This window comes from Musa acuminata, chromosome BXJ3-1 (assembly GCF_036884655.1).
Source record: "Musa acuminata AAA Group cultivar baxijiao chromosome BXJ3-1, Cavendish_Baxijiao_AAA, whole genome shotgun sequence".
NCBI lineage: Eukaryota > Viridiplantae > Streptophyta > Magnoliopsida > Zingiberales > Musaceae > Musa > Musa acuminata.
In genome coordinates this window covers 27,427,714-27,452,724 of record NC_088349.1, presented here as the reverse complement: position 1 = coordinate 27,452,724, position 25,011 = coordinate 27,427,714, and the positions used below count along the sequence as shown (strand labels likewise).

Below are 25,011 nucleotides of genomic sequence, written 5' to 3'. Positions count from 1 at the left end.
CGTCCCTCGCCTATGTGAACGTCGCGGCCGGCACATCAACGTCCGTAGCCCCTTGCCGGTCACGAAACCGTCGGCGCTTTCTCGAACGACCCCGAAACCCCTATCGCAAGCTCTCTCCGAGCCCTAGCCCGACGACTGCGTATTGGTCACGGCAAGCTCGCGCCGAAACCATCGGCACTTTCTCGAACGATCTCGGAATCGCTATTGCGACCCCAATCCGGAAAGCTCTTTCCGAGCCCCACGATACTGACAGCGTAGCGGTCACTGCAAATTCCGTGCCCGAAAACAATTGTCTCGGAGGTCTACGGGAGATGTTTCGTATCTCGGGACGCAAAAAGGAGTGCAACACGAGGACTTCCCGGGGGGTCACCCATCCTAGTACTACTCTCGCCCAAGCACGCTTAATTTCGGAGTTCTGATGGGATCCGGTGCTTTAGTGCTGGTATGATCGCACCGATTTCGGGTGCTTCGTCCCTCGCCTATGTGCACGTCGCGGCCGGCGCATCAACGTCCGGAGCCCCTTGCCCGTCACGAAACCGTCGGCGTTTTCACGAACGATCCCGAAATCTCTATCGCAAGCCCTCTCCGAGCCCTAGCCCGACGACTGCGTATCGGTCACGGCAAGCTCGCGCCGAAACCATCGACACTTTCTCGAACGATCCCGGAATCGCTATTGCTACCCCAATCCGGAAAGCTCTTTCCGAGCCCCACGATACTGACTGCGTAGCGGTCACAGCAAATCCCGTGCCCGAAAACAATCGTCTCGGAGGTCTACGGGAGATGTTTCGTATCTCGGGACGCAAAAAGGAGTGCAACACGAGGACTTCCCGGGGGGTCACCCATCCTAGTACTACTCTCGCCCAAGCACGCTTAACTTCGGAGTTCTGATGGGATCCGGTGCTTTAGTGCTGGTATGATCGCACCGGTTTCGGGTGCTTCGTCCCTCGCCTATGTGAACTTCGCGGCCGGCACATCAACGTCCGTAGCCCCTTGCCCGTCACGAAACCGTCGGCGCTTTCTCGAACGATCCCGAAACCCCTATCGCAAGCTCTCTCCGAGCCCTAGCCCGACGACTGCGTATTGGTCACGGCAAGCTCGCGCCGAAACCATCGGCACTTTCTCGAACGATCTCGGAATCGCTATTGCGACCCCAATCCGGAAAGCTCTTTCCGAGCCCCACGATACTGACAGCGTAGCGGTCACTGCAATTTCCGTGCCCGAAAACAATCGTCTCGGAGGTCTACGGGAGATGTTTCGTATCTCGGGACGCAAAAAAGAGTGCAACACGAGGACTTCCCGGGGGGTCACCCATCCTAGTACTACTCTCGCCCAAGCACGCTTAACTTCGGAGTTCTCATGGGATCCGGTGCTTTAGTGCTGGTATGATCGCACCGGTTTCGAGGGCTTCGTTCCTCGCCTAAGTGCACGTCGCGGCCGGCACATCAACGTCCGGAGCCCCTTGCCCGTCACGAAGCCGTCGGCGCTTTCTCGAACGATCCCGAAATCCCTATCGCAAGCTCTCTCCGAGCCCTAGCCCGACGACTGCGTATCGGTCACGGCAAGCTCGCGCCGAAACCATCGGCACTTTCTCGACCGATCTCGGAATCGCTATTGCGACCCCAATCCGGAAAGCTCTTTCCGAGCCCCACGATACTGACTCCGTAGCGGTCACGGCAAATCCCGTGCCCGAAAACAATCGTCTCGGAGGTCGACTGCGTATCGGTCACGGCAAGCTCGCGCCGAAACCATCGGCACTTTCTCGAACGATCTCGGAATCGCTATTGCGACCCCAATCCGGAAAGCTCTTTCCGAGCCCCACGATACTGACTCCGTAGCGGTCACGGCAAATCCTGTGCCCGAAAACAATCGTCTCGGAGGTCTACGGGAGATGTTTCGTATCTCGGGACGCAAAAAGGAGTGCAACACGAGGACTTCCCGGGGGGTCACCCATCCTAGTACTACTCTCGCCCAAGCACGCTTAACTTCGGAGTTCTGATGGGATCCGGTGCTTTAGTGCTGGTATGATCGCACCGGTTTCGGGTGCTTCGTCCCTCGCCTATGTGCACATCGCGGCCGGCGCATCAACGTTCGGAGCCCCTTGCCCGTCACAAAACCGTCGGCGCTTTCTCGAACGATCCCGAAATCCCTATCGCAAGCTCTCTCCGAGCCCTAGCCCGACGACTGCGTATCGGTCACGGCAAGCTCGCGCCGAAACCATCGGCACTTTCTCGAACGATCTCGGAATCGAAAACAATCGTCTCGGAGGTCTACGGGAGATGTTTCGTATCTCGGGACGCAAAAAGGAGTGCAACACGAGGACTTCCCGGGGGGTCACCCATCCTAGTACTACTCTCGCCCAAGCACGCTTAACTTCGGAGTTCTGATGGGATCCGGTGCTTTAGTGCTGGTATGATCGCACCGATTTTGGGTGCTTCGTCCCTCGCCTATGTGCACGTTGCGGCCGGCGCATCAACGTCCGGAGCCCCTTGCCCGTCACGAAACCGTCGGCGCTTTAACGAACGATCCCGAAATCCCTATCGCAAGCTCTCTCCGAGCCCTAGCCCGACGACTGCGTATCGGTCACGGCAAGCTCGCGCCGAAACCATCGACACTTTCTCGAACGATCCCGGAATCGCTATTTCTACCCCAGTCCGGAAAGCTCTTTCCGAGCCCCACGATACTGACTGCGTAGCGGTCACGGCAAATCCCGTGCCCGAAAACAATCGTCTCGGAGGTCTACGGGAGATGTTTCGTATCTCGGGACGCAAAAAGGAGTGCAACACGAGGACTTCCCGGGGGGTCACCCATCCTAGTACTACTCTCGCCCAAGCACGCTAAACTTCGGATTTCTGATGGGATCCGGTGCTTTAGTGCTGGTATGATCGCACCGATTTCGGTTGCTTCGTCCCTCGCCTATGTGCACGTCGCGGCCGGCGCATCAACGTCCGGAGCCCCGTGCCCGTCACGAAACCGTCGGCGCTTTCACGAACGATCCCGAAATCTCTATCGCAAGCTCTCTCCGAGCCCTAGCCCGACGACTGCGTATCGGTCACGGCAAGCTCGCGCCGAAACCATCGACACTTTCTCGAACGATCCCGGAATCGCTATTGCTACCCCAATCCGGAAAGCTCTTTCCGAGCCCCACGATACTGACTGCGTAGCGGTCACGGCAAATCCCGTGCCCGAAAACAATCGTCTCGGAGGTCTACGTGAGATGTTTCGTATCTCGGGACGCAAAAAGGAGTGCAACACGAGGACTTCCCGGGGGGTCACCCATCCTAGTACTACTCTCGCCCAAGCACGCTTAACTTCGGAGTTCTGATGGGATCCGGTGCTTTAGTGCTGGTATGATCGCACCGGTTTCGGGTGCTTCGTCCCTCGCCTGAGTGCACGTCGCGGCCGGCACATCAACGTCCGGAGCCCCTTGCCCGTCACGAAACCGTCGGCGCTTTCTCGAACGATCCCGAAATCCCTATCGCAAGCTCTCTCCGAGCCCTAGCACGACGACTGCGTATCGGTCACGGCAAGATCGCGCCGAAACCATCGGCACTTTCTCGAACGATCTCGGAATCGCTATTGCGACCCCAATCCGAAAAGCTCTTTCCGAGCCCCACGATACTGACTGCGTAGCTGTCACGGCAAATCCCGTGCCCGAAAACAATCGTCTCGGAGGTCTACCGAAGAAGTTTCGTATCTCGGGACGCAAAAAGGAGTGCAACACGAGGACTTCCCGGGGGGTCACCCATCCTAGTACTACTCTCGCCCAAGCACGCTTAACTTCGGAGTTCTGTTGGGATCCGGTGCTTTAGTGCTGGTATGATCGCAACGGTTTCGGGTGCTTCGTCCCTCGCCTATGTGCACGTCGCGGCCGGCGCATCAACGTCCGGAGCCCCTTGCCCGTCACGAAACCGTCGGCGCTTTCTCGAACGATCCCGAAATCCCTATCGCAAGCTCTCTCCGAGCCCTAGCCCGACGACTGCGTATCGGTCACGGCAAGCTCGCGCCGAAACCATCGGCACATTCTCGAACAATCTCGTAATCGCTATTGCTACCCCAATCCGGAAAGCTCTTTACGAGCCCCACGATACTGACTGCGTAGCGGTCACGGCAAATCCCGTGCCCGAAAACAATCGTCTCGGAGGTCTACGGGCGATGTTTCGTATCTCAGGACGCAAAAATGAGTGCAACACGAGGACTTCCCGGGGGGTCACCCATCCTAGTACTACTCTCGCCCAAGCACGCTTAACTTCGGAGTTCTGTTGGGATCCGGTGCTTTAGTGCTGGTATGATCGCAACGGTTTCGGGTGCTTCGTCCCTCGCCTATGTGCACGTCGCGGCCGGCGCATCAACGTCCGGAGCCCCTTGCCCGTCACGAAACCGTCGGCGCTTTAACGAACGATCCCGAAATCCCTATCGCAAGCTCTCTCCGAGCCCTAGCCCGACGACTGCGTATCGGTCACGGCAAGCTCGCGCCGAAACCATCGACACTTTCTCGAACGATCCCGGAATCGCTATTTCTTCCCCAGTCCGGAAAGCTCTTTCCGAGCCCCACGATACTGACTGCGTAGCGGTCACGGCAAATCCCGTGCCCGAAAACAATCGTCTCGGAGGTCTACGGGAGATGTTTCGTATCTCGGGACGCAAAAAGGAGTGCAACACGAGGACTTCCCGGGGGGTCACCCATCCTAGTACTACTCTCGCCCAAGCACGCTTAACTTCGGATTTCTGATGGGATCCGGTGCTTTAGTGCTGGTATGATCGCACCGATTTCGATTGCTTCGTCCCTCGCCTATGTGCACGTCGCGGCCGGCGCATCAACGTCCGGAGCCCCGTGCCCGTCACGAAACCGTCGGCGCTTTCACGAACGATCCCGAAATCTCTATCGCAAGCTCTCTCCGAGCCCTAGCCCGACGACTGCGTATCGGTCACGGCAAGCTCGCGCCGAAACCATCGACACTTTCTCGAACGATCCCGGAATCGCTATTGCTACCCCAATCCGGAAATATCTTTCCGAGCCCCACGATACTGACTGCGTAGCGGTCACGGCAAATCCCGTGCCCGAAAACAATCGTCTCGGAGGTCTACGGGAGATGTTTCGTATCTCGGGACGCAAAAAGGAGTGCAACACGAGGACTTCCCGGGGGGTCACCCATCCTAGTACTACTCTCGCCCAAGCACGCTTAACTTCGGAGTTCTGATGGGATCCGGTGCTTTAGTGATGGTATGATCGCACCGGTTTCGGGTGCTTCGTCCCTCGCCTGAGTGCACGTCGCGGCCGGCACATCAACGTCCGGAGCCCCTTGCCCGTCACGAAACCGTCGGCGCTTTCTCGAACGATCCCGAAATCCCTATCGCAAGCTCTCTCCGAGCCCTAGCACGACGACTGCGTATCGGTCACGGCAAGATCGCGCCGAAACCATCGGCACTTTCTCGAACGATCTCGGAATCGCTATTGCGACCCCAATCCGGAAAGCTCTTTCCGAGCCCCACGATACTGACTGCGTAGCTGTCACGGCAAATCCCGTGCCCGAAAACAATCGTCTCGGAGGTCTACCGAAGAAGTTTCGTATCTCGGGAGGCAAAAAGGAGTGCAACACGAGGACTTCCCGGGGGGTCACCCATCCTAGTACTACTCTCGCCCAAGCACGCTTAACTTCGGAGTTCTGTTGCGATCCGGTGCTTTAGTGCTGGTATGATCGCAACGGTTTCGCGTGCTTCGTCCCTCGCCTATGTGCACGTCGCGGCCGGCGCATCAACGTCCGGAGCCCCTTGCCCGTCACGAAACCGTCGGCGCTTTCTCGAACGATCCCGAAATCCCTATCGCAAGCTCTCTCCGAGCCCTTGCCCGACGACTGCGTATCGGTCACGGCAAGCTCGCGCCGAAACCATCGGCACATTCTCGAACAATCTCGTAATCGCTATTGCTACCCCAATCCGGAAAGCTCTTTACGAGCCCCACGATACTGACTGCGTAGCGGTCACGGCAAATCCCGTGCCCGAAAACAATCGTCTCGGAGGTCTACGGGCGATGTTTCGTATCTCGGGACGCAAAAAGGAGTGCAACACGAGGACTTCCCGGGGGGTCACCCATCCTAGTACTACTCTCGCCCAAGCACGCTTAACTTCGGAGTTCTGTTGGGATCCGGTGCTTTAGTGCTGGTATGATCGCAACGGTTTCGGGTGCTTCGTCCCTCGCCTATGTGCACGTCGCGGCCGGCGCATCAACGTCCGGAGCCCCTTGCCCGTCACGAAACCGTCGGCGCTTTCTCGAACGATCCCGAAATCCCTATCGCAAGCTCTCTCCGAGCCCTAGCCCGACGACTGCGTATCGGTCACGGCAAGCTCGCGCCGAAACCATCGGCACATTCTCGAACAATCTCGTAATCGCTATTGCTACCCCAATCCGGAAAGCTCTTTACGAGCCCCACGATACTGACAGCGTAGCGGTCACTGCAAATTCCGTGCCCGAAAACAATCGTCTCGGAGGTCTACGGGAGATGTTTCGTATCTCGGGACGCAAAAAGGAGTGCAACACGAGGACTTCCCGGGGGGTCACCCATCCTAGTAGTACTCTCGCCCAAGCACGCTTAACTTCGGAGTTCTCATGGGATCCGATGCTTTAGTGCTGGTATGATCGAACCGATTTTGGGTGCTTCGTCCCTCGCTTATGTGCACGTCGCGGCCGGCGCATCAACGTCCGGAGCCCCTTGCCCGTCACGAAACCGTCGGCGCTTTAACGAACGATCCCGAAATCCCTATCGCAAGCTCTCTCCGAGCCCTAGCCTGACGACTGCGTATCGGTCACGGCAAGCTCGCGCCGAAACCATCGGCACATTCTCGAACAATCTCGTAATCGCTATTGCTACCCCAATCCGGAAAGCTCTTTACGAGCCCCACGATACTGACTGCGTAGCGGTCACGGCAAATCCCGTGCCCGAAAACAATCGTCTCGGAGGTCTACGGGCGATGTTTCGTATCTCGGGACGCAAAAAGGAGTGCAACACGAGGACTTCCCGGGGGGTCACCCATCCTAGTACTACTCTCGCCCAAGCACGCTTAACTTCGGAGTTCTGTTGGGATCCGGTGCTTTAGTGCTGGTATGATCGCAACGGTTTCGGGTGCTTCTTCCCTCGCCTATGTGCACGTCGCGGCCGACGCATCAACGTCCGGAGCCCCTTGCCCGTCACGAAAGCGTCGGCGCTTTAACGAACGATCCCGAAATCCCTATCGCAAGCTCTCTCCGAGCCCTAGCCCGACGACTGCGTATCGGTCACGGCAAGCTCGCGCCGAAACCATCGACACTTTCTCGAACGATCCCGGAATCGCTATTTCTACCCCAGTCCGGAAAGCTCTTTCCGAGCCCCACGATACTGACTGCATAGCGGTCACGGCAAATCCCGTGCCCGAAAACAATCGTCTCGGAGGTCTACGGGAGATGTTTCGTATCTCGGGACGCAAAAAGGAGTGCAACACGAGGACTTCCCGGGGGGTCACCCATCCTAGTACTACTCTCGCCCAAGCACGCTTAACTTCGGATTTCTGATGGGATCCGGTGCTTTAGTGCTGGTATGATCGCACCGATTTCGGTTGCTTCGTCCCTCGCCTATGTGCACGTCGCGGCCGGCGCATCAACGTCCGGAGCCCCGTGCCCGTCACGAAACCGTCGGCGCTTTCACGAACGATCCCGAAATCTCTATCGCAAGCTCTCTCCGAGCCCTAGCCCGACGACTGCGTATCGGTCACGGCAAGCTCGCGCCGAAACCATCGACACTTTCTCGAACGATCCCGGAATCGCTATTGCTACCCCAATCCGGAAAGCTCTTTCCGAGCCCCACGATACTGACTGCGTAGCGGTCACGGCAAATCCCGTGCCCGAAAACAATCGTCTCGGAGGTCTACGTGAGATGTTTCGTATCTCGGGACGCAAAAAGGAGTGCAACACGAGGACTTCCCGGGGGGTCACCCATCCTAGTACTACTCTCGCCCAAGCACGCTTAACTTCGGAGTTCTGATGGGATCCGGTGCTTTAGTGCTGGTATGATCGCACCGGTTTCGGGTGCTTCGTCCCTCGCCTGAGTGCACGTCGCGGCCGGCACATCAACGTCCGGAGCCCCTTGCCCGTCACGAAACCGTCGGCGCTTTCTCGAACGATCCCGAAATCCCTATCGCAAGCTCTCTCCGAGCCCTAGCACGACGACTGCGTATCGGTCACGGCAAGATCGCGCCGAAACCATCGGCACTTTCTCGAACGATCTCGGAATCGCTATTGCGACCCCAATCCGAAAAGCTCTTTCCGAGCCCCACGATACTGACTGCGTAGCTGTCACGGCAAATCCCGTGCCCGAAAACAATCGTCTCGGAGGTCTACCGAAGAAGTTTCGTATCTCGGGACGCAAAAAGGAGTGCAACACGAGGACTTCCCGGGGGGTCACCCATCCTAGTACTACTCTCGCCCAAGCACGCTTAACTTCGGAGTTCTGTTGGGATCCGGTGCTTTAGTGCTGGTATGATCGCAACGGTTTCGGGTGCTTCGTCCCTCGCCTATGTGCACGTCGCGGCCGGCGCATCAACGTCCGGAGCCCCTTGCCCGTCACGAAACCGTCGGCGCTTTCTCGAACGATCCCGAAATCCCTATCGCAAGCTCTCTCCGAGCCCTAGCCCGACGACTGCGTATCGGTCACGGCAAGCTCGCGCCGAAACCATCGGCACATTCTCGAACAATCTCGTAATCGCTATTGCTACCCCAATCCGGAAAGCTCTTTACGAGCCCCACGATACTGACTGCGTAGCGGTCACGGCAAATCCCGTGCCCGAAAACAATCGTCTCGGAGGTCTACGGGCGATGTTTCGTATCTCAGGACGCAAAAATGAGTGCAACACGAGGACTTCCCGGGGGGTCACCCATCCTAGTACTACTCTCGCCCAAGCACGCTTAACTTCGGAGTTCTGTTGGGATCCGGTGCTTTAGTGCTGGTATGATCGCAACGGTTTCGGGTGCTTCGTCCCTCGCCTATGTGCACGTCGCGGCCGGCGCATCAACGTCCGGAGCCCCTTGCCCGTCACGAAACCGTCGGCGCTTTAACGAACGATCCCGAAATCCCTATCGCAAGCTCTCTCCGAGCCCTAGCCCGACGACTGCGTATCGGTCACGGCAAGCTCGCGCCGAAACCATCGACACTTTCTCGAACGATCCCGGAATCGCTATTTCTTCCCCAGTCCGGAAAGCTCTTTCCGAGCCCCACGATACTGACTGCGTAGCGGTCACGGCAAATCCCGTGCCCGAAAACAATCGTCTCGGAGGTCTACGGGAGATGTTTCGTATCTCGGGACGCAAAAAGGAGTGCAACACGAGGACTTCCCGGGGGGTCACCCATCCTAGTACTACTCTCGCCCAAGCACGCTTAACTTCGGATTTCTGATGGGATCCGGTGCTTTAGTGCTGGTATGATCGCACCGATTTCGATTGCTTCGTCCCTCGCCTATGTGCACGTCGCGGCCGGCGCATCAACGTCCGGAGCCCCGTGCCCGTCACGAAACCGTCGGCGCTTTCACGAACGATCCCGAAATCTCTATCGCAAGCTCTCTCCGAGCCCTAGCCCGACGACTGCGTATCGGTCACGGCAAGCTCGCGCCGAAACCATCGACACTTTCTCGAACGATCCCGGAATCGCTATTGCTACCCCAATCCGGAAATATCTTTCCGAGCCCCACGATACTGACTGCGTAGCGGTCACGGCAAATCCCGTGCCCGAAAACAATCGTCTCGGAGGTCTACGGGAGATGTTTCGTATCTCGGGACGCAAAAAGGAGTGCAACACGAGGACTTCCCGGGGGGTCACCCATCCTAGTACTACTCTCGCCCAAGCACGCTTAACTTCGGAGTTCTGATGGGATCCGGTGCTTTAGTGATGGTATGATCGCACCGGTTTCGGGTGCTTCGTCCCTCGCCTGAGTGCACGTCGCGGCCGGCACATCAACGTCCGGAGCCCCTTGCCCGTCACGAAACCGTCGGCGCTTTCTCGAACGATCCCGAAATCCCTATCGCAAGCTCTCTCCGAGCCCTAGCACGACGACTGCGTATCGGTCACGGCAAGATCGCGCCGAAACCATCGGCACTTTCTCGAACGATCTCGGAATCGCTATTGCGACCCCAATCCGGAAAGCTCTTTCCGAGCCCCACGATACTGACTGCGTAGCTGTCACGGCAAATCCCGTGCCCGAAAACAATCGTCTCGGAGGTCTACCGAAGAAGTTTCGTATCTCGGGAGGCAAAAAGGAGTGCAACACGAGGACTTCCCGGGGGGTCACCCATCCTAGTACTACTCTCGCCCAAGCACGCTTAACTTCGGAGTTCTGTTGCGATCCGGTGCTTTAGTGCTGGTATGATCGCAACGGTTTCGCGTGCTTCGTCCCTCGCCTATGTGCACGTCGCGGCCGGCGCATCAACGTCCGGAGCCCCTTGCCCGTCACGAAACCGTCGGCGCTTTCTCGAACGATCCCGAAATCCCTATCGCAAGCTCTCTCCGAGCCCTTGCCCGACGACTGCGTATCGGTCACGGCAAGCTCGCGCCGAAACCATCGGCACATTCTCGAACAATCTCGTAATCGCTATTGCTACCCCAATCCGGAAAGCTCTTTACGAGCCCCACGATACTGACTGCGTAGCGGTCACGGCAAATCCCGTGCCCGAAAACAATCGTCTCGGAGGTCTACGGGCGATGTTTCGTATCTCGGGACGCAAAAAGGAGTGCAACACGAGGACTTCCCGGGGGGTCACCCATCCTAGTACTACTCTCGCCCAAGCACGCTTAACTTCGGAGTTCTGTTGGGATCCGGTGCTTTAGTGCTGGTATGATCGCAACGGTTTCGGGTGCTTCGTCCCTCGCCTATGTGCACGTCGCGGCCGGCGCATCAACGTCCGGAGCCCCTTGCCCGTCACGAAACCGTCGGCGCTTTCTCGAACGATCCCGAAATCCCTATCGCAAGCTCTCTCCGAGCCCTAGCCCGACGACTGCGTATCGGTCACGGCAAGCTCGCGCCGAAACCATCGGCACATTCTCGAACAATCTCGTAATCGCTATTGCTACCCCAATCCGGAAAGCTCTTTACGAGCCCCACGATACTGACAGCGTAGCGGTCACTGCAAATTCCGTGCCCGAAAACAATCGTCTCGGAGGTCTACGGGAGATGTTTCGTATCTCGGGACGCAAAAAGGAGTGCAACACGAGGACTTCCCGGGGGGTCACCCATCCTAGTAGTACTCTCGCCCAAGCACGCTTAACTTCGGAGTTCTCATGGGATCCGATGCTTTAGTGCTGGTATGATCGAACCGATTTTGGGTGCTTCGTCCCTCGCCTATGTGCACGTCGCGGCCGGCGCATCAACGTCCGGAGCCCCTTGCCCGTCACGAAACCGTCGGCGCTTTAACGAACGATCCCGAAATCCCTATCGCAAGCTCTCTCCGAGCCCTAGCCTGACGACTGCGTATCGGTCACGGCAAGCTCGCGCCGAAACCATCGGCACATTCTCGAACAATCTCGTAATCGCTATTGCTACCCCAATCCGGAAAGCTCTTTACGAGCCCCACGATACTGACTGCGTAGCGGTCACGGCAAATCCCGTGCCCGAAAACAATCGTCTCGGAGGTCTACGGGCGATGTTTCGTATCTCGGGACGCAAAAAGGAGTGCAACACGAGGACTTCCCGGGGGGTCACCCATCCTAGTACTACTCTCGCCCAAGCACGCTTAACTTCGGAGTTCTGTTGGGATCCGGTGCTTTAGTGCTGGTATGATCGCAACGGTTTCGGGTGCTTCTTCCCTCGCCTATGTGCACGTCGCGGCCGACGCATCAACGTCCGGAGCCCCTTGCCCGTCACGAAAGCGTCGGCGCTTTAACGAACGATCCCGAAATCCCTATCGCAAGCTCTCTCCGAGCCCTAGCCCGACGACTGCGTATCGGTCACGGCAAGCTCGCGCCGAAACCATCGACACTTTCTCGAACGATCCCGGAATCGCTATTTCTTCCCCAGTCCGGAAAGCTCTTTCCGAGCCCCACGATACTGACTGCGTAGCGGTCACGGCAAATCCCGTGCCCGAAAACAATCGTCTCGGAGGTCTACGGGAGATGTTTCGTATCTCGGGACGCAAAAAGGAGTGCAACACGAGGACTTCCCGGGGGGTCACCCATCCTAGTACTACTCTCGCCCAAGCACGCTTAACTTCGGATTTCTGATGGGATCCGGTGCTTTAGTGCTGGTATGATCGCACCGATTTCGGTTGCTTCGTCCCTCGCCTATGTGCACGTCGCGGCCGGCGCATCAACGTCCGGAGCCCCGTGCCCGTCACGAAACCGTCGGCGCTTTCACGAACGATCCCGAAATCTCTATCGCAAGCTCTCTCCGAGCCCTAGCCCGACGACTGCGTATCGGTCACGGCAAGCTCACGCCGAAACCATCGACACTTTCTCGAACGATCCCGGAATCGCTATTGCTACCCCAATCCGGAAAGCTCTTTCCGAGCCCCACGATACTGACTGCGTAGCGGTCACGGCAAATCCCGTGCCCGAAAACAATCGTCTCGGAGGTCTACGGGAGATGTTTCGTATCTCGGGACGCAAAAAGGAGTGCAACACGAGGACTTCCCGGGGGGTCACCCATCCTAGTACTACTCTCGCCCAAGCACGCTTAACTTCGGAGTTCTGATGGGATCCGGTGCTTTAGTGCTGGTATGATCGCACCGGTTTCGGGTGCTTCGTCCCTCGCCTGAGTGCATGTCGCAGCCGGTACATCAACGTCCGGAGCCCCTTGCCCGTCACGAAACCGTCGGCGCTTTCTCGAACGATCCCGAAATCCCTATCGCAAGCTCTCTCCGAGCCCTAGCACGACGACTGCGTATCGGTCACGGCAAGATCGCGCCGAAACCATCGGCACTTTCTCGAACGATCTCGGAATCGCTATTGCGACCCCAATCCGGAAAGCTCTTTCCGAGCCCCACGATACTGACTGCGTAGCTGTCACGGCAAATCCCGTGCCCGAAAACAATCGTCTCGGAGGTCTACCGAAGAAGTTTCGTATCTCGGGATGCAAAAAGGAGTGCAACACGAGGACTTCCCGGGGGGTCACCCATCCTAGTACTACTCTCGCCCAAGCACGCTTAACTTCGGAGTTCTGTTGGGATCCGGTGCTTTAGTGCTGGTATGATCGCAACGGTTTCGGGTGCTTCGTCCCTCGCCTATGTGCACGTCGCGGCCGGCGCATCAACGTCCGGAGCCCCTTGCCCGTCACGAAACCGTCGGCGCTTTCTCGAACGATCCCGAAATCCCTATCGCAAGCTCTCTCCGAGCCATAGCCCGACGACTGCGTATCGGTCACGGCAAGCTCGCGCCGAAACCATCGGCACATTCTCGAACAATCTCGTAATCGCTATTGCTACCCCAATCCGGAAAGCTCTTTACGAGCCCCACGATACTGACTGCGTAGCGTTCACGGCAAATCCCGTGCCCGAAAACAATCGTCTCGGAGGTCTACGGGCGATGTTTCGTATCTCGGGACGCAAAAAGGAGTGCAACACGAGGACTTCCCGGGGGGTCACCCATCCTAGTACTACTCTCGCCCAAGCACGCTTAACTTCGGAGTTCTGTTGGGATCCGGTGCTTTAGTGCTGGTATGATCGCAACGGTTTCGGGTGTTTCGTCCCTCGCCTATGTGCACGTCGCGGCCGCCGCATCAACGTCCGGAGCCCCTTGCCCGTCACGAAACCGTCGGCGCTTTCTCGAACGATCCCGAAATCCCTATCGCAAGCTCTCTCCGAGCCCTAGCCCGACGACTGCGTATCGGTCACGGCAAGCTCGCGCCGAAACCATCGGCACATTCTCGAACAATCTCGTAATCGCTATTGCTACCCCAATCCGGAAAGCTCTTTACGAGCCCCACGATACTGACAGCGTAGCGGTCACTGCAAATTCCGTGCCCGAAAACAATCGTCTCGGAGGTCTACGGGAGATGTTTCGTATCTCGGGACGCAAAAAGGAGTGCAACACGAGGACTTCCCGGGGGGTCACCCATCCTAGTAGTACTCTCGCCCAAGCACGCTTAACTTCGGAGTTCTCATGGGATCCGATGCTTTAGTGCTGGTATGATCGAACCGATTTTGGGTGCTTCGTCCCTCGCCTATGTGCACGTCGCGGCCGGCGCATCAACGTCCGGAGCCCCTTGCCCGTCACGAAACCGTCGGCGCTTTAACGAACGATCCCGAAATCCCTATCGCAAGCTCTCTCCGAGCCCTAGCCTGACGACTGCGTATCGGTCACGGCAAGCTCGCGCCGAAACCATCGGCACATTCTCGAACAATCTCGTAATCGCTATTGCTACCCCAATCCGGAAAGCTCTTTACGAGCCCCACGATACTGACTGCGTAGCGGTCACGGCAAATCCCGTGCCCGAAAACAATCGTCTCGGAGGTCTACGGGCGATGTTTCGTATCTCGGGACGCAAAAAGGAGTGCAACACGAGGACTTCCCGGGGGGTCACCCATCCTAGTACTACTCTCGCCCAAGCACGCTTAACTTCGGAGTTCTGTTGGGATCCGGTGCTTTAGTGCTGGTATGATCGCAACGGTTTCGGGTGCTTCTTCCCTCGCCTATGTGCACGTCGCGGCCGACGCATCAACGTCCGGAGCCCCTTGCCCGTCACGAAAGCGTCGGCGCTTTAACGAACGATCCCGAAATCCCTATCGCAAGCTCTCTCCGAGCCCTAGCCCGACGACTGCGTATCGGTCACGGCAAGCTCGCGCCGAAACCATCGACACTTTCTCGAACGATCCCGGAATCGCTATTTCTTCCCCAGTCCGGAAAGCTCTTTCCGAGCCCCACGATACTGACTGCGTAGCGGTCACGGCAAATCCCGTGCCCGAAAACAATCGTCTCGGAGGTCTACGGGAGATGTTTCGTATCTCGGGACGCAAAAAGGAGTGCAACACGAGGACTTCCCGGGGGGTCACCCATCCTAGTACTACTCTCGCCCAAGCACGCTTAACTTCGGATTTCTGATGGGATCCGGTGCTTTAGTGCTGGTATGATCGCACCGATTTCGGTTGCTTCGTCCCTCGCCTATGTGCACGTCGCGGCCGGCGCATCAACGTCCGGAGCCCCGTGCCCGTCACGAAACCGTCGGCGCTTTCACGAACGATCCCGAAATCTCTATCGCAAGCTCTCTCCGAGCCCTAGCCCGACGACTGCGTATCGGTCACGGCAAGCTCACGCCGAAACCATCGACACTTTCTCGAACGATCCCGGAATCGCTATTGCTACCCCAATCCGGAAAGCTCTTTCCGAGCCCCACGATACTGACTGCGTAGCGGTCACGGCAAATCCCGTGCCCGAAAACAATCGTCTCGGAGGTCTACGGGAGATGTTTCGTATCTCGGGACGCAAAAAGGAGTGCAACACGAGGACTTCCCGGGGGGTCACCCATCCTAGTACTACTCTCGCCCAAGCACGCTTAACTTCGGAGTTCTGATGGGATCCGGTGCTTTAGTGCTGGTATGATCGCACCGGTTTCGGGTGCTTCGTCCCTCGCCTGAGTGCATGTCGCAGCCGGTACATCAACGTCCGGAGCCCCTTGCCCGTCACGAAACCGTCGGCGCTTTCTCGAACGATCCCGAAATCCCTATCGCAAGCTCTCTCCGAGCCCTAGCACGACGACTGCGTATCGGTCACGGCAAGATCGCGCCGAAACCATCGGCACTTTCTCGAACGATCTCGGAATCGCTATTGCGACCCCAATCCGGAAAGCTCTTTCCGAGCCCCACGATACTGACTGCGTAGCTGTCACGGCAAATCCCGTGCCCGAAAACAATCGTCTCGGAGGTCTACCGAAGAAGTTTCGTATCTCGGGATGCAAAAAGGAGTGCAACACGAGGACTTCCCGGGGGGTCACCCATCCTAGTACTACTCTCGCCCAAGCACGCTTAACTTCGGAGTTCTGTTGGGATCCGGTGCTTTAGTGCTGGTATGATCGCAACGGTTTCGGGTGCTTCGTCCCTCGCCTATGTGCACGTCGCGGCCGGCGCATCAACGTCCGGAGCCCCTTGCCCGTCACGAAACCGTCGGCGCTTTCTCGAACGATCCCGAAATCCCTATCGCAAGCTCTCTCCGAGCCATAGCCCGACGACTGCGTATCGGTCACGGCAAGCTCGCGCCGAAACCATCGGCACATTCTCGAACAATCTCGTAATCGCTATTGCTACCCCAATCCGGAAAGCTCTTTACGAGCCCCACGATACTGACTGCGTAGCGTTCACGGCAAATCCCGTGCCCGAAAACAATCGTCTCGGAGGTCTACGGGCGATGTTTCGTATCTCGGGACGCAAAAAGGAGTGCAACACGAGGACTTCCCGGGGGGTCACCCATCCTAGTACTACTCTCGCCCAAGCACGCTTAACTTCGGAGTTCTGTTGGGATCCGGTGCTTTAGTGCTGGTATGATCGCAACGGTTTCGGGTGTTTCGTCCCTCGCCTATGTGCACGTCGCGGCCGCCGCATCAACGTCCGGAGCCCCTTGCCCGTCACGAAACCGTCGGCGCTTTCTCGAACGATCCCGAAATCCCTATCGCAAGCTCTCTCCGAGCCCTAGCCCGACGACTGCGTATCGGTCACGGCAAGCTCGCGCCGAAACCATCGGCACATTCTCGAACAATCTCGTAATCGCTATTGCTACCCCAATCCGGAAAGCTCTTTACGAGCCCCACGATACTGACAGCGTAGCGGTCACTGCAAATTCCGTGCCCGAAAACAATCGTCTCGGAGGTCTACGGGAGATGTTTCGTATCTCGGGACGCAAAAAGGAGTGCAACACGAGGACTTCCCGGGGGGTCACCCATCCTAGTAGTACTCTCGCCCAAGCACGCTTAACTTCGGAGTTCTCATGGGATCCGGTGCTTTAGTGCTGGTATGATCGCACCGATTTTGGGTGCTTCGTCCCTCGCCTATGTGCACGTCGCGGCCGGCGCATCAACGTCCGGAGCCCCTTGCCCGTCACGAAACCGTCGGCGCTTTAACGAACGATCCAGAAATCCCTATCGCATGCTCTCTCCGAGCCCTAGCCTGACGACTGCGTATCGGTCACGGCAAGCTCGCGCCGAAACCAACGACACTTTCTCGAACGATCCCGGAATCGCTATTGCTACCCCAATCCGGAAAGCTCTTTCCGAGCCCCACGATACTGACTGCGTAGCGGTCACGGCAAATCCCGTGCCCGAAAACAATCGTCTCGGAGGTCTACGGGAGATGTTTCGTATCTCGGGACGCAAAAAGGAGTGCAACACGAGGACTTCCCGGGGGGTCACCCATCCTAGTACTACTCTCGCCCAAGCACGCTTAACTTCGGATTTCTGATGGGATCCGGTGATTTAGTGCTGGTATGATCGCACCGATTTCGGTTGCTTCGTCCCTCGCCTATGTGCACGTCGCGGCCGGCGCATCAACGTCCGGAGCCCCTTGCCCGTCACGAAACCGTCGGCGCTTTCACGAACGATCCCGAAATCTCTATCGCAAGCTCTCTCCGAGCCCTAGCACGACGACTGCGTATCGGTCACGGCAAGCTCGCGCCGAAACCATCGGCACTTTCTCGAACGATCTCGGAATCGCTATTGCGACCCCAATCCGGAAAGCTCTTTCCGAGCCCCACGATACTGACTGCGTAGCTGTCACGGCAAATCCCGTGCCCGAAAACAATCGTCTCGGAGGTCTACCGAAGAAGTTTCGTAACTCGGGACGCAAAAAGGAGTGCAACATGAGGACTTCCCGGGGGGTCACCCATCCTAGTACTACTCTCGCCCAAGCACGCTTAACTTCGGAGTTCTGTTGGGATCCGGTGCTTTAGTGCTGGTATGATCGCACCGATTTTGGGTGCTTCGTCCCTCGCCTATGTGCACGTCGCGGCCGGCGCATCAACGTCCGGAGCCCCTTGCCCGTCACGAAACCGTCGGCGCTTTAACGAACGATCCCGAAATCCCTATCGCAAGCTCTCTCCGAGCCCTAGCCCGACGACTGCGTATCGGTCACGGCAAGCTCGCGCCGAAACCATCGACACTTTCTCGAACGATCCCGGAATCGCTATTGCTACCCCAATCCGGAAAGCTCTTTCCGAGCCCCACGATACTGACTGCGTAGCGGTCACGGCAAATCCCGTGCCCGAAAACAATCGTCTCGGAGGTCTACGGGAGATGTTTCGTATCTCGGGACGCAAAAAGGAGTGCAACACGAGGACTTCCCGGGGGGTTACCCATCCTAGTACTACTCTCGCCCAAGCACGCTTAACTTCGGAGTTCTGATGGGATCCGTTGCTTTAGTGCTGGTATGATCACACCAATTTCGGGTGCTTCGTCCCTCGCCTATGTGCACGTCGCGGCCGGCGCATCAACGTCCGGAGCCCCTTGCCCGTCACGAAACCGTCGGCGCTTTCACGAACGATCGCGAAATCTCTATCGCAAGCTCTCTCCGAGCCCTAGCCCGACGATTGCGTATCGGTCACGGCAAGCTCGCGCCGAAACCATCGACACTTTCTCGAACGATCCCGGAATCGCTATTGCTACCCCAATCCGGAAAGCTCTTTCCGAGCCCCACGATACTGACTGCGTAGCGGTCACGGCAAATCCCGTGCCCGAAAACAATCGTCTCGGAGGTCTACGGGAGATGTTTCGTATCTCGGGACGCAAAAATGAGTGCAACACGAGGACTTCCCGGGGGGTCACCCATCCTAGTACTACTCTCGCCCAAGCACGCTTAACTTCGGAGTTCTGATGGGATCCGGTGCTTTAGTGCTGGTATGATCGCACAGTTTTGGGGTGCTTCGTCCCTCGCCTATGTGAACGTCGCGGCCGGCACATCAACGTCCGGAGCCCCTTGCCCGTCACGAAACCGTCGGCGCTTTCTCGAACGATCCCGAAATCCCTATCGCAATCTCTCTCCGAGCTCTAGCCCGACGACTGCGTATCGGTCACGGCAAGCTCGCGCCGAAACCATCGGCACATTCTCGAACAATCTCGTAATCGCTATTGCTACCCCAATCCGGAAAGCTCTTTACGAGCCCCACGATACTGACAGCGTAGCGGTCACTGCAAATTCCGTGCCCGAAAACAATCGTCTCGGAGGTCTACGGGAGATGTTTCGTATCTCGGGACGCAAAAAGGAGTGCAACACGAGGACTTCCCGGGGGGTCACCCATCCTAGTAGTACTCTCGCCCAAGCACGCTTAACTTCGGAGTTCTCATGGGATCCGGTGCTTTAGTGCTGGTATGATCGCACCGATTTTTGGTGCTTCGTCCCTCGCCTATGTGCACGTCGCGGCCGGCGCATCAACGTCCGGAGCCCCTTGCGATACTGACTGCGTAGCGGTCACGGCAAATCCCGTGCCCGAAAACAATCGTCTCGGAGGTCTACGGGAGATGTTTCGTATCTCGGGACGCAAAATGGAGTGCAACACGAGGACTTCCCGGGGGGTCACCCATCCTAGTACTACTCTCGCCCAAGCACGCTTAACTTCGGATTTCTGATGGGATCCGGTGCTTTAGTGCTGGTATGATCGCACCGATTTATGTTGCTTCGTCCCTCGCCTATGTGCACGTCGCGGCCGGCGCATCAACGTCCGGAGCCCCTTGCCCGTCACGAAACCGTCGGCGCTTTAACGAACGATCCCGAAATCCCTATCGCAAGCTCTCTCCGAGCCCTAGCCCGACGACTGCGTATCGGTCACGGCAAGCTCGCGCCGAAACCATCGACACTTTCTCGAACGATCCCGGAATCGCTATTGCTACCCCAATCCGGAAAGCTCTTTCCGAGCCCCACGATACTGACTGCGTAGCGGTCACGGCAAATCCCGTGCCCGAAAACAATCGTCTCGGAGGTCTACGGGAGATGTTTCGTATCTCGGGACGCAAAAAGGAGTGCAACACGAGGACTTCCCGGGGGGTCACCCATCCTAGTACTACTCTCGCCCAAGCACGCTTAACTTCGGAGTTCTGATGGGATCCGGTGCTTTAGTGCTGGTATGATCACACCGATTTCGGGTGCTTCGTCCCTCGCCTATGTGCACGTCGCGGCCGGCGCATCAACGTCCGGAGCCCCTTGCCCGTCACGAAACCGTCGGCGCTTTCACGAACGATCGCGAAATCTCTATCGCAAGCTCTCTCCGAGCCCTAGCCCGACGATTGCGTATCGGTCACGGCAAGCTCGCGCCGAAACCATCGACACTTTCTCGAACGATCCCGGAATCGCTATTGCTACCCCAATCCGGAAAGCTCTTTCCGAGCCCCACGATACTGACTGCGTAGCGGTCACGGCAAATCCCGTGCCCGAAAACAATCGTCTCGGAGGTCTACGGGCGATGTTTCGTATCTCGGGACGCAAAAAGGAGTGCAACACGAGGACTTCCCGGGGGGTCACCCATCCTAGTACTACTCTCGCCGAAGCACGCTTAACTTCGGAGTTCTGTTGGGATCCGGTGCTTTAGTGCTGGTATGATCGCAACGGTTTCGGGTGCTTCTTCCCTCGCCTATGTGCACGTCGCGGCCGGCGCATCAACGTCCGGAGCCCCTTGCCCGTCACGAAACCGTCGGCGCTTTCACGAACGATCGCGAAATCTCTATCGCAAGCTCTCTCCGAGCCCTAGCCCGACGATTGCGTATCGGTCACGGCAAGCTCGCGCCGAAACCATCGACACTTTCTCGAACGATCCCGGAATCGCTATTGATACCCCAATCCGGAAAGCTCTTTCCGAGCCCCACGATACTGACTGCGTAGCGGTCACGGCAAATCCCGTGCCCGAAAACAATCGTCTCGGAGGTCTACGGGAGATGTTTCGTATCTCGGGACGCAAAAAGGAGTGCAAAACGAGGACTTCCCGGGGGGTCACCCATCCTAGTAGTACTCTCGCCCAAGCACGCTTAACTTCGGAGTTCTCATGGGATCCGGTGCTTTAGTGCTGGTATGATCGCACCGATTTTTGGTGCTTCGTCCCTCACCTATGTGCACGTCGCGGCCGGCGCATCAACGTCCGGAGCCCCTTGCCCGTCACGAAACCGTCGGCGCTTTAACGAACGATCCCGAAATCCCTATCGCAAGCTCTCTCCGAGCCCTAGCCCGACGACTGCGTATCGGTCACGGCAAGCTCGCGCCGAAACCATCGACACTTTCTCGAACGATCCCGGAATCGCTATTGCTACCCCAATCCGGAAAGCTCTTTCCGAGCCCCACGATACTGACTGCGTAGCGGTCACGGCAAATCCCGTGCCCGAAAACAATCGTCTCGGAGGTCTACGGGAGATGTTTCGTATCTCGGGACGCAAAAAGGAGTGCAACACGAGGACTTCCCGGGGGGTCACCCATCCTAATACTACTCTCGCCCAAGCACGCTTAACTTCGGATTTCTGATGGGATCCGGTGCTTTAGTGCTGGTATGATCGCACCGTTTTATGTTGCTTCGTCCCTCGCCTATGTGCACGTCGCGGCCGGCGCATCAACGTCCGGAGCCCCTTGCCCGTCACGAAACCGTCGGCGCTTTCACGAACGATCCCGAAATCTCTATCGCAAGCTCTCTCCGAGCCCTAGCCCGACGACTGCGTATCGGTCACGGCAAGCTCGCGCCGAAATCATTTACACTTTCTCGAACGATCCCGGAATCGCTATTGCTACCCCAATCCGGAAAGCTCTTTCCGAGCCCCACGATACTGACTGCGTAGCGGTCACGGCAAATCCCGTGCCCGAAAACAATCGTCTCGGAGGTCTACGGGAGATGTTTCGTATCTCGGGACGCAAAAAGGAGTGCAACACGAGGACTTCCCGGGGGGTCACCCATCCTAGTACTACTCTCGCCCAAGCACGCTTAACTTCGGAGTTCTGATGGGATCCGGTGCTTTAGTGCTGGTATTATCACACCGATTTCGGGTGCTTCGTCCCTCGCCTATGTGCACGTCGCGGCCGGCGAATCAACGTCCGGAGCCCCTTGCCCGTCACGAAACCGTCGGCGCTTTCACGAACGATCGCGAAATCTCTATCGCAAGCTCTCTCCGAGCCCTAGCCCGACGATTGCGTATCGGTCACGGCAAGCTCGCGCCGAAACCATCGACACTTTCTCGAACGATCCCGGAATCGCTATTGCTACCCCAATCCGGAAAGCTCTTTCCGAGCCCCACGATACTGACTGCGTAGCGGTCACGGCAAATCCCGTGCCCGAAAACAATCGTCTCGGAGGTCTACGGGAGATGTTTCGTATCTCGGGACGCAAAAACGAGTGCAACACGAGGACTTCCCGGGGGGTCACCCATCCTAGTACTACTCTCGCCCAAGCACGCTTAACTTCGGAGTTCTGATGGGATCCGGTGCTTTAGTGCTGGTATGATCGCACAGGTTGGGGGTGCTTCGTCCCTCGCCTATGTGAACGTCGCGGCCGGCACATCAACGTCCGGAGCCCCTTGCCCGTCACGAAACCGTCGGCGCTTTCTCGAACGATCCCGAAATCCCTATCGCAAGCTCTCTCCGAGCCCTAGCCCGACGACTGCGTATCGGTCACGGCAAGCTCGCGCCGAAACCATCGGCACATTCTCGAACAATCTCGTAATCGCTATTGCTACCCCAATCCGGAAAGCTCTTTACAAGCCGCACGATACTGACAGCGTAGCGGTCACTGCAAATTCCGTGCCCGAAAACAATCGTCTCGGAGGTCTACGGGAGATGTTTCGTATCTCGGGACGCAAAAAGGAGTGCAACACGAGGACTTCACGTGGGGTCACCCATCCTAGTAGTACTCTCGCCCAAGCACGCTTAACTTCGGAGTTCTCATGGGATCCGGTGCTTTAGTGCTGGTATGATCGGACCGATTTTTGGTGCTTCGTCCCTCGACTATGTGCACGTCGCGGCCGGCGCATCAACGTCCGGAGCCCCTTGCCCGTCACGAAACCGTCGGCGCTTTCACGAACGATCCCGAAATCCCTATCGCAAGCTCTCTCCGAGCCCTAGCCCGACGATTGCGTATCGGTCACGGCAAGCTCGCGCCGAAACCATCGACACTTTCTCGAACGATCCCGGAATCGCTATTGCTACCCCAATCCGGAAAGCTCTTTCCGAGCCCCACGATACTGACTGCGTAGCGGTCACGGCAAATCCCGTGCCCGAAAACAATCGTCTCGGAGGTCTACGGGAGATGTTTCGTATCTCGGGACGCAAAAAGGAGTGCAACACGAGGACTTCCCGGGGGGTCACCCATCCTAGTACTACTCTCGCCCAAGCACGCTTAACTTCGGATTTCTGATGGGATCCGGTGCTTTAGTGCTGGTATGATCGCACCGTTTTATGTTGCTTCGTCCCTCGCCTATGTGCACGTCGCGGCCGGCGCATCAACGTCCGGAGCCCCTTGCCCGTCACGAAACCGTCGGCGCTTTCACGAACGATCCCGAAATCTCTATCGCAAGCTCTCTCCGAGCCCTAGCCCGACGACTGCGTATCGGTCACGGCAAGCTCGCGCCGAAACCATTTACACTTTCTCGAACGATCCCGGAATCGCTATTGCTACCCCAATCCATAAAGCTCTTTCCGAGCCCCACGATACTGACTGCGTAGCGGTCACGGCAAATCCCGTGCCCGAAAACAATCGTCTCGGAGGTCTACGGGAGATGTTTCGTATCTCGGGACGCAAAAAGGAGTGCAACACGAGGACTTCCCGAGGGGTCGCCCATCCTAGTACTACTCTCGCCCAAGCACGCTTAACTTCGGAGTTCTGATGGGATCCGGTGCTTTAGTGCTGGTATGATCGCACCGATTTTGGTGCTTCGTCCCTCGCCTATGTGCACGTCGCGGCCGGCGCATCAACGGCCGGAGCCCCTTGCCCGTCACGAAACCGTCGGCGCTTTCACGAACGATCCCGAAATCCCTATCGCAAGCTCTCTCCGAGCCCTAGCCCGACGACTGCGTATCGGTCACGGCAAGCTCGCGCTGAAACCATCGGCACTTTCTCGAACGATCCCGGAATCGCTATTGCTACCCCAATCCGGAAAGCTCTTTCCGAGCCCCACGATACTGACTGCGTAGCGGTCACAGCAAATCCCGTGCCCGAAAACAATCGTCTCGGAGGTCTACGGGAGATGTTTCGTATCTCGGGACGCAAAAAGGAGTGCAACACGAGGACTTCCCGGGGGGTCACCCATCCTAGTACTACTCTCGCCCAAGCACGCTTAACTTCGGAGTTCTGATGGGATCCGGTGCTTTAGTGCTGGTATGATCGCACCGGTTTCGGGTGCTTCGTCCCTCGCCTATGTGCATGTCGCGGCCGGCGCATCAACGTCCGGAGCCCCTTGCCCGTCACGAAACCGACGGCGGTTTCACGAACGATCCCGAAATCCCTATCGCAAGCTCTCTCCGAGCCCTAGCCCGACGACTGCGTATCGGTCACGGCATGCTCGCGCCGAAACCATCGACACTTTCTCGAACGATCCCGGAATCGCTATTGCTACCCCAATCCGGAAAGCTCTTTCCGAGCCCCACGATACTGACTGCGTAGCGGTCACGGCAAATCCCGTGCCCGAAAACAATCGTCTCGGAGGTCTACGGGAGATGTTTCGTATCTCGGGACGCAAAAAGGAGTGCAACACGAGAACTTCCCGGGGGGTCACCCATCCTAGTACTACTCTCGCCCAAGCACGCTTAACTTCGGAGTTCTGATGGGATCCGGTGCTTTAGTGCTGGTTTGATCGCACCGGTTTCGGGTGCTTCGTCCCTCGCCTATGCGAACGTCGCGGCCGGCACATCAACGTCCGGAGCCCCTTGCCCGTCACGAAACCGTCGGCGCTTTCTCGAACGATCCCGAAAGCCCTATCGCAAGCTCTCTCCGAGCCCTAGCCCGACGACTGCGTATTGGTCACGGCAAGCTCGCGCCGAAACCATCGGCACTTTCTCGAACGATCTCGGAATCGCTATTGCGACCCCAATCTGGAAAGCTCTTTCCGAGCCCCACGATACTGACA

At 57.8% G+C, this 25,011-nt stretch overlaps 53 non-coding genes across 53 annotated transcripts; all 53 read right to left on the bottom strand.

The window, feature by feature from the left end:
• Window positions 1-337: 337 nt before the first annotated feature.
• Window positions 338-456, bottom strand: LOC135630312 (5S ribosomal RNA). The gene has a single exon (XR_010493840.1). It is a non-coding gene; the product is annotated as a 5S ribosomal RNA (ribosomal RNA).
• Window positions 457-806: 350 nt separating this feature from the next.
• On the bottom strand, window positions 807-925 carry LOC135630473 (5S ribosomal RNA). The gene has a single exon (XR_010493997.1). It is a non-coding gene; the product is annotated as a 5S ribosomal RNA (ribosomal RNA).
• A 350-nt stretch (window positions 926-1,275) lies between these two features.
• LOC135630196 (5S ribosomal RNA) lies at window positions 1,276-1,394 on the bottom strand. The gene has a single exon (XR_010493725.1). It is a non-coding gene; the product is annotated as a 5S ribosomal RNA (ribosomal RNA).
• A 520-nt stretch (window positions 1,395-1,914) lies between these two features.
• LOC135630461 (5S ribosomal RNA) lies at window positions 1,915-2,033 on the bottom strand. The gene has a single exon (XR_010493986.1). It is a non-coding gene; the product is annotated as a 5S ribosomal RNA (ribosomal RNA).
• Window positions 2,034-2,302: 269 nt separating this feature from the next.
• Window positions 2,303-2,421, bottom strand: LOC135630449 (5S ribosomal RNA). The gene has a single exon (XR_010493975.1). It is a non-coding gene; the product is annotated as a 5S ribosomal RNA (ribosomal RNA).
• Window positions 2,422-2,771: 350 nt separating this feature from the next.
• On the bottom strand, window positions 2,772-2,890 carry LOC135630580 (5S ribosomal RNA). Its single transcript, XR_010494102.1, has one exon. It is a non-coding gene; the product is annotated as a 5S ribosomal RNA (ribosomal RNA).
• A 350-nt stretch (window positions 2,891-3,240) lies between these two features.
• On the bottom strand, window positions 3,241-3,359 carry LOC135630438 (5S ribosomal RNA). Its single transcript, XR_010493964.1, has one exon. It is a non-coding gene; the product is annotated as a 5S ribosomal RNA (ribosomal RNA).
• A 350-nt stretch (window positions 3,360-3,709) lies between these two features.
• On the bottom strand, window positions 3,710-3,828 carry LOC135630440 (5S ribosomal RNA). Its single transcript, XR_010493966.1, has one exon. It is a non-coding gene; the product is annotated as a 5S ribosomal RNA (ribosomal RNA).
• Window positions 3,829-4,178: 350 nt separating this feature from the next.
• LOC135630518 (5S ribosomal RNA) lies at window positions 4,179-4,297 on the bottom strand. The gene has a single exon (XR_010494040.1). It is a non-coding gene; the product is annotated as a 5S ribosomal RNA (ribosomal RNA).
• A 350-nt stretch (window positions 4,298-4,647) lies between these two features.
• LOC135630303 (5S ribosomal RNA) lies at window positions 4,648-4,766 on the bottom strand. Its single transcript, XR_010493831.1, has one exon. It is a non-coding gene; the product is annotated as a 5S ribosomal RNA (ribosomal RNA).
• A 350-nt stretch (window positions 4,767-5,116) lies between these two features.
• On the bottom strand, window positions 5,117-5,235 carry LOC135630362 (5S ribosomal RNA). The gene has a single exon (XR_010493887.1). It is a non-coding gene; the product is annotated as a 5S ribosomal RNA (ribosomal RNA).
• A 350-nt stretch (window positions 5,236-5,585) lies between these two features.
• Window positions 5,586-5,704, bottom strand: LOC135629789 (5S ribosomal RNA). The gene has a single exon (XR_010493356.1). It is a non-coding gene; the product is annotated as a 5S ribosomal RNA (ribosomal RNA).
• A 350-nt stretch (window positions 5,705-6,054) lies between these two features.
• Window positions 6,055-6,173, bottom strand: LOC135630439 (5S ribosomal RNA). The gene has a single exon (XR_010493965.1). It is a non-coding gene; the product is annotated as a 5S ribosomal RNA (ribosomal RNA).
• A 350-nt stretch (window positions 6,174-6,523) lies between these two features.
• On the bottom strand, window positions 6,524-6,642 carry LOC135629973 (5S ribosomal RNA). The gene has a single exon (XR_010493533.1). It is a non-coding gene; the product is annotated as a 5S ribosomal RNA (ribosomal RNA).
• A 350-nt stretch (window positions 6,643-6,992) lies between these two features.
• LOC135630437 (5S ribosomal RNA) lies at window positions 6,993-7,111 on the bottom strand. The gene has a single exon (XR_010493963.1). It is a non-coding gene; the product is annotated as a 5S ribosomal RNA (ribosomal RNA).
• Window positions 7,112-7,461: 350 nt separating this feature from the next.
• Window positions 7,462-7,580, bottom strand: LOC135630302 (5S ribosomal RNA). The gene has a single exon (XR_010493830.1). It is a non-coding gene; the product is annotated as a 5S ribosomal RNA (ribosomal RNA).
• A 350-nt stretch (window positions 7,581-7,930) lies between these two features.
• Window positions 7,931-8,049, bottom strand: LOC135630426 (5S ribosomal RNA). Its single transcript, XR_010493953.1, has one exon. It is a non-coding gene; the product is annotated as a 5S ribosomal RNA (ribosomal RNA).
• Window positions 8,050-8,399: 350 nt separating this feature from the next.
• Window positions 8,400-8,518, bottom strand: LOC135630436 (5S ribosomal RNA). Its single transcript, XR_010493962.1, has one exon. It is a non-coding gene; the product is annotated as a 5S ribosomal RNA (ribosomal RNA).
• A 350-nt stretch (window positions 8,519-8,868) lies between these two features.
• LOC135630517 (5S ribosomal RNA) lies at window positions 8,869-8,987 on the bottom strand. The gene has a single exon (XR_010494039.1). It is a non-coding gene; the product is annotated as a 5S ribosomal RNA (ribosomal RNA).
• A 350-nt stretch (window positions 8,988-9,337) lies between these two features.
• LOC135630301 (5S ribosomal RNA) lies at window positions 9,338-9,456 on the bottom strand. Its single transcript, XR_010493829.1, has one exon. It is a non-coding gene; the product is annotated as a 5S ribosomal RNA (ribosomal RNA).
• Window positions 9,457-9,806: 350 nt separating this feature from the next.
• LOC135630361 (5S ribosomal RNA) lies at window positions 9,807-9,925 on the bottom strand. The gene has a single exon (XR_010493886.1). It is a non-coding gene; the product is annotated as a 5S ribosomal RNA (ribosomal RNA).
• A 350-nt stretch (window positions 9,926-10,275) lies between these two features.
• LOC135629788 (5S ribosomal RNA) lies at window positions 10,276-10,394 on the bottom strand. Its single transcript, XR_010493355.1, has one exon. It is a non-coding gene; the product is annotated as a 5S ribosomal RNA (ribosomal RNA).
• A 350-nt stretch (window positions 10,395-10,744) lies between these two features.
• On the bottom strand, window positions 10,745-10,863 carry LOC135630435 (5S ribosomal RNA). The gene has a single exon (XR_010493961.1). It is a non-coding gene; the product is annotated as a 5S ribosomal RNA (ribosomal RNA).
• A 350-nt stretch (window positions 10,864-11,213) lies between these two features.
• On the bottom strand, window positions 11,214-11,332 carry LOC135629972 (5S ribosomal RNA). Its single transcript, XR_010493532.1, has one exon. It is a non-coding gene; the product is annotated as a 5S ribosomal RNA (ribosomal RNA).
• A 350-nt stretch (window positions 11,333-11,682) lies between these two features.
• On the bottom strand, window positions 11,683-11,801 carry LOC135630434 (5S ribosomal RNA). Its single transcript, XR_010493960.1, has one exon. It is a non-coding gene; the product is annotated as a 5S ribosomal RNA (ribosomal RNA).
• A 350-nt stretch (window positions 11,802-12,151) lies between these two features.
• On the bottom strand, window positions 12,152-12,270 carry LOC135630300 (5S ribosomal RNA). The gene has a single exon (XR_010493828.1). It is a non-coding gene; the product is annotated as a 5S ribosomal RNA (ribosomal RNA).
• A 350-nt stretch (window positions 12,271-12,620) lies between these two features.
• On the bottom strand, window positions 12,621-12,739 carry LOC135630414 (5S ribosomal RNA). The gene has a single exon (XR_010493939.1). It is a non-coding gene; the product is annotated as a 5S ribosomal RNA (ribosomal RNA).
• A 350-nt stretch (window positions 12,740-13,089) lies between these two features.
• On the bottom strand, window positions 13,090-13,208 carry LOC135630433 (5S ribosomal RNA). The gene has a single exon (XR_010493959.1). It is a non-coding gene; the product is annotated as a 5S ribosomal RNA (ribosomal RNA).
• A 350-nt stretch (window positions 13,209-13,558) lies between these two features.
• LOC135630432 (5S ribosomal RNA) lies at window positions 13,559-13,677 on the bottom strand. Its single transcript, XR_010493958.1, has one exon. It is a non-coding gene; the product is annotated as a 5S ribosomal RNA (ribosomal RNA).
• Window positions 13,678-14,027: 350 nt separating this feature from the next.
• Window positions 14,028-14,146, bottom strand: LOC135629970 (5S ribosomal RNA). Its single transcript, XR_010493530.1, has one exon. It is a non-coding gene; the product is annotated as a 5S ribosomal RNA (ribosomal RNA).
• Window positions 14,147-14,496: 350 nt separating this feature from the next.
• Window positions 14,497-14,615, bottom strand: LOC135630431 (5S ribosomal RNA). Its single transcript, XR_010493957.1, has one exon. It is a non-coding gene; the product is annotated as a 5S ribosomal RNA (ribosomal RNA).
• Window positions 14,616-14,965: 350 nt separating this feature from the next.
• On the bottom strand, window positions 14,966-15,084 carry LOC135630299 (5S ribosomal RNA). Its single transcript, XR_010493827.1, has one exon. It is a non-coding gene; the product is annotated as a 5S ribosomal RNA (ribosomal RNA).
• Window positions 15,085-15,434: 350 nt separating this feature from the next.
• On the bottom strand, window positions 15,435-15,553 carry LOC135630403 (5S ribosomal RNA). Its single transcript, XR_010493926.1, has one exon. It is a non-coding gene; the product is annotated as a 5S ribosomal RNA (ribosomal RNA).
• A 350-nt stretch (window positions 15,554-15,903) lies between these two features.
• LOC135630430 (5S ribosomal RNA) lies at window positions 15,904-16,022 on the bottom strand. Its single transcript, XR_010493956.1, has one exon. It is a non-coding gene; the product is annotated as a 5S ribosomal RNA (ribosomal RNA).
• Window positions 16,023-16,372: 350 nt separating this feature from the next.
• Window positions 16,373-16,491, bottom strand: LOC135630429 (5S ribosomal RNA). Its single transcript, XR_010493955.1, has one exon. It is a non-coding gene; the product is annotated as a 5S ribosomal RNA (ribosomal RNA).
• Window positions 16,492-16,841: 350 nt separating this feature from the next.
• Window positions 16,842-16,960, bottom strand: LOC135630477 (5S ribosomal RNA). The gene has a single exon (XR_010494001.1). It is a non-coding gene; the product is annotated as a 5S ribosomal RNA (ribosomal RNA).
• A 350-nt stretch (window positions 16,961-17,310) lies between these two features.
• On the bottom strand, window positions 17,311-17,429 carry LOC135630450 (5S ribosomal RNA). Its single transcript, XR_010493976.1, has one exon. It is a non-coding gene; the product is annotated as a 5S ribosomal RNA (ribosomal RNA).
• A 350-nt stretch (window positions 17,430-17,779) lies between these two features.
• Window positions 17,780-17,898, bottom strand: LOC135630549 (5S ribosomal RNA). Its single transcript, XR_010494071.1, has one exon. It is a non-coding gene; the product is annotated as a 5S ribosomal RNA (ribosomal RNA).
• A 350-nt stretch (window positions 17,899-18,248) lies between these two features.
• On the bottom strand, window positions 18,249-18,367 carry LOC135630419 (5S ribosomal RNA). Its single transcript, XR_010493945.1, has one exon. It is a non-coding gene; the product is annotated as a 5S ribosomal RNA (ribosomal RNA).
• A 350-nt stretch (window positions 18,368-18,717) lies between these two features.
• On the bottom strand, window positions 18,718-18,836 carry LOC135630148 (5S ribosomal RNA). The gene has a single exon (XR_010493675.1). It is a non-coding gene; the product is annotated as a 5S ribosomal RNA (ribosomal RNA).
• Window positions 18,837-19,186: 350 nt separating this feature from the next.
• LOC135630476 (5S ribosomal RNA) lies at window positions 19,187-19,305 on the bottom strand. The gene has a single exon (XR_010494000.1). It is a non-coding gene; the product is annotated as a 5S ribosomal RNA (ribosomal RNA).
• A 164-nt stretch (window positions 19,306-19,469) lies between these two features.
• LOC135630297 (5S ribosomal RNA) lies at window positions 19,470-19,588 on the bottom strand. The gene has a single exon (XR_010493825.1). It is a non-coding gene; the product is annotated as a 5S ribosomal RNA (ribosomal RNA).
• A 350-nt stretch (window positions 19,589-19,938) lies between these two features.
• LOC135630126 (5S ribosomal RNA) lies at window positions 19,939-20,057 on the bottom strand. Its single transcript, XR_010493653.1, has one exon. It is a non-coding gene; the product is annotated as a 5S ribosomal RNA (ribosomal RNA).
• A 350-nt stretch (window positions 20,058-20,407) lies between these two features.
• LOC135629893 (5S ribosomal RNA) lies at window positions 20,408-20,526 on the bottom strand. The gene has a single exon (XR_010493455.1). It is a non-coding gene; the product is annotated as a 5S ribosomal RNA (ribosomal RNA).
• Window positions 20,527-20,876: 350 nt separating this feature from the next.
• On the bottom strand, window positions 20,877-20,995 carry LOC135630590 (5S ribosomal RNA). The gene has a single exon (XR_010494112.1). It is a non-coding gene; the product is annotated as a 5S ribosomal RNA (ribosomal RNA).
• A 350-nt stretch (window positions 20,996-21,345) lies between these two features.
• LOC135630501 (5S ribosomal RNA) lies at window positions 21,346-21,464 on the bottom strand. Its single transcript, XR_010494024.1, has one exon. It is a non-coding gene; the product is annotated as a 5S ribosomal RNA (ribosomal RNA).
• Window positions 21,465-21,814: 350 nt separating this feature from the next.
• Window positions 21,815-21,933, bottom strand: LOC135630233 (5S ribosomal RNA). Its single transcript, XR_010493762.1, has one exon. It is a non-coding gene; the product is annotated as a 5S ribosomal RNA (ribosomal RNA).
• Window positions 21,934-22,283: 350 nt separating this feature from the next.
• Window positions 22,284-22,402, bottom strand: LOC135630187 (5S ribosomal RNA). Its single transcript, XR_010493716.1, has one exon. It is a non-coding gene; the product is annotated as a 5S ribosomal RNA (ribosomal RNA).
• Window positions 22,403-22,752: 350 nt separating this feature from the next.
• Window positions 22,753-22,871, bottom strand: LOC135629953 (5S ribosomal RNA). Its single transcript, XR_010493514.1, has one exon. It is a non-coding gene; the product is annotated as a 5S ribosomal RNA (ribosomal RNA).
• Window positions 22,872-23,221: 350 nt separating this feature from the next.
• On the bottom strand, window positions 23,222-23,340 carry LOC135630296 (5S ribosomal RNA). Its single transcript, XR_010493824.1, has one exon. It is a non-coding gene; the product is annotated as a 5S ribosomal RNA (ribosomal RNA).
• A 350-nt stretch (window positions 23,341-23,690) lies between these two features.
• On the bottom strand, window positions 23,691-23,809 carry LOC135630145 (5S ribosomal RNA). The gene has a single exon (XR_010493672.1). It is a non-coding gene; the product is annotated as a 5S ribosomal RNA (ribosomal RNA).
• Window positions 23,810-24,158: 349 nt separating this feature from the next.
• LOC135630391 (5S ribosomal RNA) lies at window positions 24,159-24,277 on the bottom strand. Its single transcript, XR_010493915.1, has one exon. It is a non-coding gene; the product is annotated as a 5S ribosomal RNA (ribosomal RNA).
• Window positions 24,278-24,627: 350 nt separating this feature from the next.
• On the bottom strand, window positions 24,628-24,746 carry LOC135630143 (5S ribosomal RNA). Its single transcript, XR_010493669.1, has one exon. It is a non-coding gene; the product is annotated as a 5S ribosomal RNA (ribosomal RNA).
• Between the last annotated feature and the right edge of the window lie 265 nt (window positions 24,747-25,011).